This window comes from Taudactylus pleione, unplaced genomic scaffold (assembly GCF_031769625.1).
Source record: "Taudactylus pleione unplaced genomic scaffold, aTauple2 ptg000019l, whole genome shotgun sequence".
NCBI classification, from domain to species: domain Eukaryota; kingdom Metazoa; phylum Chordata; class Amphibia; order Anura; family Myobatrachidae; genus Taudactylus; species Taudactylus pleione.
This window is the reverse complement of record NW_028284421.1, coordinates 2,730,589-2,738,316: the sequence shown is the minus strand read 5'-3', so window position 1 is coordinate 2,738,316 and position 7,728 is coordinate 2,730,589. Positions and strand designations below refer to the sequence as shown.

The 7,728-nt window shown below is 39.7% G+C and overlaps 1 non-coding gene across 1 annotated transcript; it reads right to left on the bottom strand.

Annotated features, from left to right (window-relative positions):
* Positions 1 to 7,312: 7,312 nt before the first annotated feature.
* On the bottom strand, positions 7,313 to 7,510 carry LOC148540279 (U2 spliceosomal RNA). The gene has a single exon (XR_015869833.1). It is a non-coding gene; the product is annotated as a U2 spliceosomal RNA (small nuclear RNA).
* Positions 7,511 to 7,728: the final 218 nt, after the last annotated feature.

Sequence of the window (7,728 nt, the reverse complement as noted above, 5' to 3'; positions counted from 1 at the left end):
AAAGGATTTTTAGCAAATCCCTGTGATATTGGCTGAATTTGCAATGCGAATTCAGTCAGTAATATCACTCTACAATCTGCATTCAAAATGCGGATTGTAGTAAATAGAGACTTAAAAGAGAAAGCAACAACCTATTAAACATATATAAAGTTATTCTCCAATTAATTCAATATCCGGTTACATATGTTTCAGCAACTGAAAGAACAGCAACAAGACACCTACATATCAAACCTTTAAATATTACTTTACCTTACTGCAAAACACTGGAAAATCCTTCCAGTTTTATGCAACCATTTAATCTTGTAGCAAATAAACTGAGTTCAGACACTGCCAGCCTAAGTCAAGTTATACTGAACATAACAAGAAAACTGGAAAAGAAGATAGAAAACTGAAGGAGGATATGTTGAAAGTATTATGCTAAAGTATGTTGGTCTTTTAGATTGATTTCTTTATTAACTTTTCCAGGACCCAAATTTTTGTAGCATGTTGGAATTAGTTCACTAAATTTTGACAATCATACTTACTCCTAGGTTTAATTTATACATAATGTCTTTCTTTCTAACTGACACAGATCTTAAAATATACAAACAGCTCCTTGAGAGCAAGTTGTCAGCTCAAGTAGTACATGGCAAGTCCCCGCTTCAGCTTCCCTTACAAATACTACTGACAGGAAAAAAAAAAATCCTTTTCTAAGAGTCACACTGTTGATGAGTCAACACAGCGCCCCAATATGAGAGAATATTATGTCATTTGGTAAGGCTTAAAAGAAATGGGCGCATGTATTAACACTACTGTAATATCCTGTAACACTGTAATCTCAGTCAGATACACATTGAATTATTTTAGTAAAATGATGGAAGATATACATATTAACATTTAATTCACTTTGAATTATTGGAAGAAAGACATTTGAACTAGCAGTACTTAAGTTGCCCACCCACTCAGTTGTGCATAATATGTAGCACAACTGGAAACCTGAACAATTGTCGTACAAGGATACTTTGTAAAAATGTAGGCAGCCTGGTGTACAGCTAAATGAACTAGAAATTGTATGCAGAATCCTGTTGCTGGATGCGGGAGATCTGCCTACTCTTCCAGGGGTGCGGGGGGTTACCCAAAAATCAGGATCCTCCTGCGACTCCAGGTAGAGTAGGCAAGTATGCCTCATGTTGTCTATTCTCTCCTAAATGCATCACTAGGAATAGGATAATAGAGCTATTTAACAGTTCATATGTACAAAGATTGAAAATATATTTTATGAATAAATCAGGTCTTAAAAGCTCAACTAAATTACTCTCTGAAATACACTTTTATCTCTGTGATGACATAATTCCTTAGTCCAGAATCCGAAGAGTAGGAGGAAGGTGAGTGCAGGGCCCACGGCCCTGTTATGCATCTGAAGGAGACCAGTGACATTGTTGTGGCAAGTAGAGGGGACAGACCACATAACATAAGGTCCCAGTAACCTGTGGCCTGACACCCAGAAACTAGTGGGTGATGTTTGTAAAATGTTTTCTCATAACACTTATAGATAAAGGTATAGTGTGGTATAAACTTGCCATTAATGGTAAGATTCTATGGGTCAGTTGCAGCAAAAGCAAACAAATGTAATTGGATGCAAGTTGGATAATAAATTATAATAAAAGGAATAAATCTATAAAATATATATATGTGACCTTTGCGCAAGAAATAAAGCAAGCTAGAAAATCACCAGAGTTATCAAACCTGGTGGGTACAAATGAAATAGAAACAAGAATTGATTTTCAGCGCTCCACAGCAAGGGTTTATCAATAGATTCTTATAACATCTAATAAAAGTCTGATTTTGGCAAATGACCAATTTCTTTTTCTTCAAAGTCTTCTCTATTGTCTCTTGTCCACTTGGGTATTTTCTCCAAGGTGTGTCATAGACAGAGAAATCCATTTGTAAATCATTTATAGATGCCATTTTTTAAATGTTTGGTGACTCAGCCAAGTGATATGTTTTTATCGATGTATTATATAGTACTACGTTATTTCTTTTTTTTAATAACATTATGCACTTTGAATGTTCCGCCCAGTTAGGGGGTGGGATCTATTATAGTATATAAAGACTTTTAGGATCAGCTTGCACCATCACCTTAAAAAATACACTCCTAGTCGAAACGCTTTGATGTGGTGGAGTGGGGATAATTATCATCCTGTATCCAATTGTCCATTACATAACCAGGTGGTGAGAATACCCGGGTTGACACTTCCCAAATGGATACTGTAATGTGGAATTAACAACTATTGTCTCGTACGGATGCAGTCCATTTTTATTGTTTGTATTACGATTTATTGTTATTAAACTCTGACATACTTCACTATGACATTTTTTTATGTTTGATGCCGAGTGAGGTAATTTCTGGGTGGAAGATCCCCTTCCTAAAGAACGAAAGAAACCTTTCTGTACACAGCAAAGGTTTATTTAATGTAAGCTTAAATATCCAGTTGTCCATTACATAACCAGGTGGTGAGAATACCCCGGTTGACACTTCCCAAATGGATACTGTAATGTGGAATTAACAACTATTGTCTGGTACGGATGCAGTCCATTTTTATTGTTTGTATTACGATTTATTGTTATTAAACTCTGACATACTTCACTATGACATTTTTTTATGTTTGATGCCGAGTGAGGTAATTTCTGGGTGGAAGATCCCTTTCCTAAAGAACGAAAGAAACCTTTCTGTACACAGCAAAGTTTTATATAATGTAAGCTTAAATGTGAGCATTTTGTGATCCATTACTGGTCCACGTGGTGACTGTGGGTCTATTTAACTGGTGTTTGAACACTAAGAAGTGGATTAAGGCTTTACCAGCCAATCAGCTCCTAACTGCCATGTCACAGGCTGTGTTTGAAATATGACAGTTAGGAGCTGATATCCATTCACGTTATCTCCATCCAAGGCTTAGTAAATAGACCCCTAGATCACAAAGAAGTTCCAAAGATACCTTTATGTGTTTCCTGAATAATATGCTCATGTAAGCTTGGATGTGACCATCCTTTCACTACTTTTATCCAACAACAATTCACGTGTAAATACCCTTCTGCACGGTGTGGACCTATTCGTAATTTTATACATTTTTATATACTGGATATTTTATTGTCTTCACACATTCCCTCTTGTATCCTCTGTTAATGACACACTTTGGAGAAAATACCCAAGTGGACAAGTTAGACCTAGGATTAACTACAAAACCATTTATGTAAGATGAATCAGCTTTATTTATTATATGTGAGTTAAAGGCTGCATTTCCAGTTGCAGACGCAGATGGAATACAAAGTGACACTCAAACATCATTGACACCCAGAATGGGAATTCCTGGATACACAAAAGTTTACCAGAACTACTTATAGGAAATCCGGAACCAAAAGTGACACCACTCTACATGCTTTTATATTTTTAAATGTTTTTAGGTGTTTTATATGGTTTTATAAAGTGTTTTAGTGATATTTGGAAAGACATTACAATTATGTACAGCGTGATTCAAATTAATGCTTTTTTAGGTCGGACTGTACTATTTATTAAGGTTAATCCCCAGAGGTGACGGAACTAAAGGAGGGTATATAATAAGATAAATGTGCAGTATAGACATCACTCTGAGGAAGGCAGATGTGTTGAAACGCGTTGGTGGTGGGAGGATTTCTAGCTGCCTCATTTGGATCGGTATACCTTATTTGGATTGGAATCAAATGAGAGCTGAGCAGGAAGGTGTCCAGGACCTTGCTCCAGACTATATTCAGATAAGCAGTAATTTACCTTTCCTATTGGTACACAGAATAATTACCTCACTTTATGTGTTATTGTAATAAGCACTATATGAGTTTGTCTATGTTATTTTGAGGATTATCCCTTTTTAATATTGGGGAGAAGGAGATGATTCAAACTGAATAAGTGACGACTGGCTAAGAATACCCTGAAGAAAAGAATGAAATATTTCTTTAAAACTTGAACTATCAATGTCTAGTAACTGTTTTATTTGCAGATGTGCAGAGTTTATTTTATTTTATTGGAAAAAATATAAAAGGTGAATGTCCAACTCTATACACTGATGTTTTTTAAATTAGTTTGAAAACACATTGGAAACACCTGATCCTATGGAGGTGTTGGGGTGTATATGTATTAAACTCTGAAAAACAATCCTGCATATCACCTAAGAGTGGCCACCCCCACCCCCCTTAATTTGTTCCCTCTTTGCTGGGGTGTATAAATATTAAGACTGTTAAAAATAGTGCTACATCACCTCAGTTAAAAACACCACTTGTGAAGGATGCATATCTTGAAATCATGCAATGTTTGGGACGGGTTCCTTGGAAGGAGTGGGGGAGACATAATGTTCACTTTGTAATTTATAATAATTGTTTGATATCCAGTATGTTTCTACCTTCCATCATGTAAAATAAAGGCTTAGGGCCGTATTCAATTTGAGGCGTTAAGTCCGGATTTGCGGTAATTTACCGCCAATGACATCATTATCGCCTGTTTTAGTTTTCCTCCGTATTCAATTTGAAAGACTTTCCTCCTAAGCGGAAAGTTAACGCAATGTAATAGGCGGAAAAGTATCGGCTATGAATAGCAGGCGTTAAAAAGTGCAGAATTGGGGTTTTGGGGTGCAACATTGTGGGACCCCCCCATGCAGCCTTCAGATAGTCCCCCAAAGGTAAACTGTGTAAAAAAAAAACACTTTTGGACACCCCAAAAAACACTTTAATTTTGGGGGTAAAAAAAAATTTGGGTGGCAAAGTTAAAAACTAGCGAACTTTACTCTGGGTGCGTCCCCAAGTATGCCCCAAGTGTTTTTTTCATTGCAGCTGCTTGCGGCAGGTGGGTTTTTCACGTTTTTTTCAACTCACTTTAGCAACTTTAAAATATGCTGACCCCAATTTTCAAGTGCCCCAAATCTGATGGGCATAGTTATTTTTCCCCCAAACAACTTGTAAATGCTCTTCTGTAGCACTTTCTTCCAAGCCGCATTTATGCACCTGCCGCGGCTATTACAAACCCCGACTTCCTTCAAGAGATAATAATTGGGGTACCCATAGTGATCCCATATGCCTAAACATCTTTAGGGTGTTCCCTGGAATATTTTCTGAAAATTCCCGTTATGTTTCTACCGGTAAAAAAACGGGATAAAAGTTTTAAAAAAAAATGACATAGGGCCCCCCTCCAAAAGCCAAACCAGCCCCAGTCTTGGCAGCCAGTGGTGGTTTCTAAAAATACCGGGAACAAAATGTGTAGGGTTCCACCGTATTTTAGAAACCAACACCAGGCTGCAGGGACTAGTGCTGGTTTTAAATATAGGGGGCAAAAAAGACGTGGGGTACCCCCCATATATTTAAAACCAGCACCAGACCGAACCGACCGGGGTGTAATGCCACAGCCCGGAGACCCAATCACCGGGGCTCCAGGTCCAAAGCATTAGCACCCCAAGTCGGTCAGCGCAAGCCGGTGATCTCGGGGGAGTCGGGGACCCCCCAAAGAAGGGTCCCACCTCTCCCGAGCACCCCAGGCTTACGCTGGAGCCCGGGGCTCTTCTCCATACCCCTGGCTTGGTGGGTATGGGGGTAATGGGGGTGCCAAATAATGTAAGACTATTGTACTTTACAGTGGAATTACAAGTGCCAGCATGCCTGCCATTTTGCACTTGTGGAACTACAAGTGCCAGCAGACATGCGGCACCTGTAACTTCACTGTAAAATAAATAGTTAAAAAAAGACAAAACACACACACCATGTCCAGTATAACTTTATTACACATACCTACCCATTCACACATACTTACCTATACCAGATGAATCTGTCTTCTTCTCCAGTAGAATATCCAAAAACATGGCACTGCAAAGAAGAATTCATACTCACCTATATCCTGGCGCTGGTCTCCGCAGCATCGCCGGGACTTGGCAAAACAAATAAACGAGTTTACCCGATCCACGCACTAGCTATCAGGATGTGTGTTTCCACACATACTCATAGCTCCCGAATGCCAACTGCCAGAACATGCATGGAGCTGGCAGTCCCGAGAGCCAATCAGCGGCCGCGCTGACTGTAGAGAGGCAGCTGATTGGCTCCGGCAACTAACAGTTCCCACGTGGTTGTGGTCGTCAGGACAGGGCAAGCATCGATTTATAAAGCATAATCGGCTGTAGAATTATTTTTTTTATTTTTTATATAGGCTATAGTACCAAACTGATGAGAAAAAAATTACCCTATAATTGCAGATGTTCTGCTTTTACAGCCTTTTAAGGTACTATGTCAGGTTTACGTTGTCGAGCTTGTTACCTTTGTAAAAGGATCTGTGTCAAGAGTGCCTGCCTCGGAATGTGGAGCCAGTTCCTTACCTGCGAGCGACCGGGAACCCTCTGATACCTTTGTGTATTCTACTGCAGGCACCAGCAACCCTCAGCAGGTAGAGTACCACTAAGTTCCGTAGGTGTTCCGAGATTCTACACTCTACATCTTGGTTTTGGCTACTGGAACCACTTCGTAAAAGTTGGTCCCTGTGTAAGAAAACTAGCAGAGCTGTTAGTGCAAACATGTATGCTCCCCCTGAGGAGCCACAGTTTATAACTCACAGAATACCACCGCGCAAGGACAAGAGCTCCTTGAGAGGAGAAATACTCTCCAGTTTAATAAACTGGGTCCGGGAGAGCCCCAACTTCACAGTCCCGTAACCTGAGAGTGCTCTATTGGGGATGTACCTTTACAGATATATGGATATCTATACACAACACAGCGGACTCCCAAACCTATCGATGTGTTAAGAGAGATAGAGAGAATAATTCTTACAGTACAACCCATCGTGTATCTGTCAGCCAGAGACGTGAGGTAAAGGTAAATGAGGGAGATGCTTCTCTCATCAGTAGGAAGAGATATTGCTAAGCAGAGCTAGCGTACTGCCAATTTTTCCCAGGAAACCTGAACTCATAACCGCAGCATTGCTTACCAAGGTTGTCTTATATCTTGCGTACTTTTATGGGTTTCCTCTGAAAAAGCGCTGCGGAACATGTGTGCGCCATGCAAGCAACTGACTATAATAATAATAATAATAAGACTGAACTGAAAAGTTCGGTATCAGTTATTTATGGAGCGTACACACGGTCAGATTTGTCAGACTTGTCAGATTTGTCAGATGAACGACTGAACGATTAAACGATTTGAACGATTTGGACGATTTGACCAAAGTTTTGAACGATTTGAACGATTTGAACGATTTTTAACTGCATTAAAATGAATGGAATCGTCCAAGTCTGACTGCAAACCCATCAGATGTCAGATATCGTTATCTGACAAACGGGAACGCGCATCGTTGATCGTCCATCGTTCAGGCATGTCAGATATGAACGATTTTTCATCAGATATGAACGACTGAACGATTTTTAAATCGTTATCGTCCATATCTGAAGAAAAAATCTGATCGTGTGTATGCACCATAAGCTGATAAGAACAGATTCAACACCTGATCATAGCCAAAAGGTTGAGAAGTAATCTGAGAGGTAGAATTTTAACTATTACCACATCTTGTGCTCAGGGCCGGCCCTAGCCCAAATTTTTAGGTAAGCGAATATATTTTTTGGCCTCCCCTATGCAGTTCCCCTTTTACAGTACCACCGGTAGTGGTCCCCCTGTGCTGTGCCCCTTGTGCTCCCAGTAGTATTCCCCTTATATAGTGCCCCCAGTAGTAGTCCCCCTATGCAGTGAACCCAG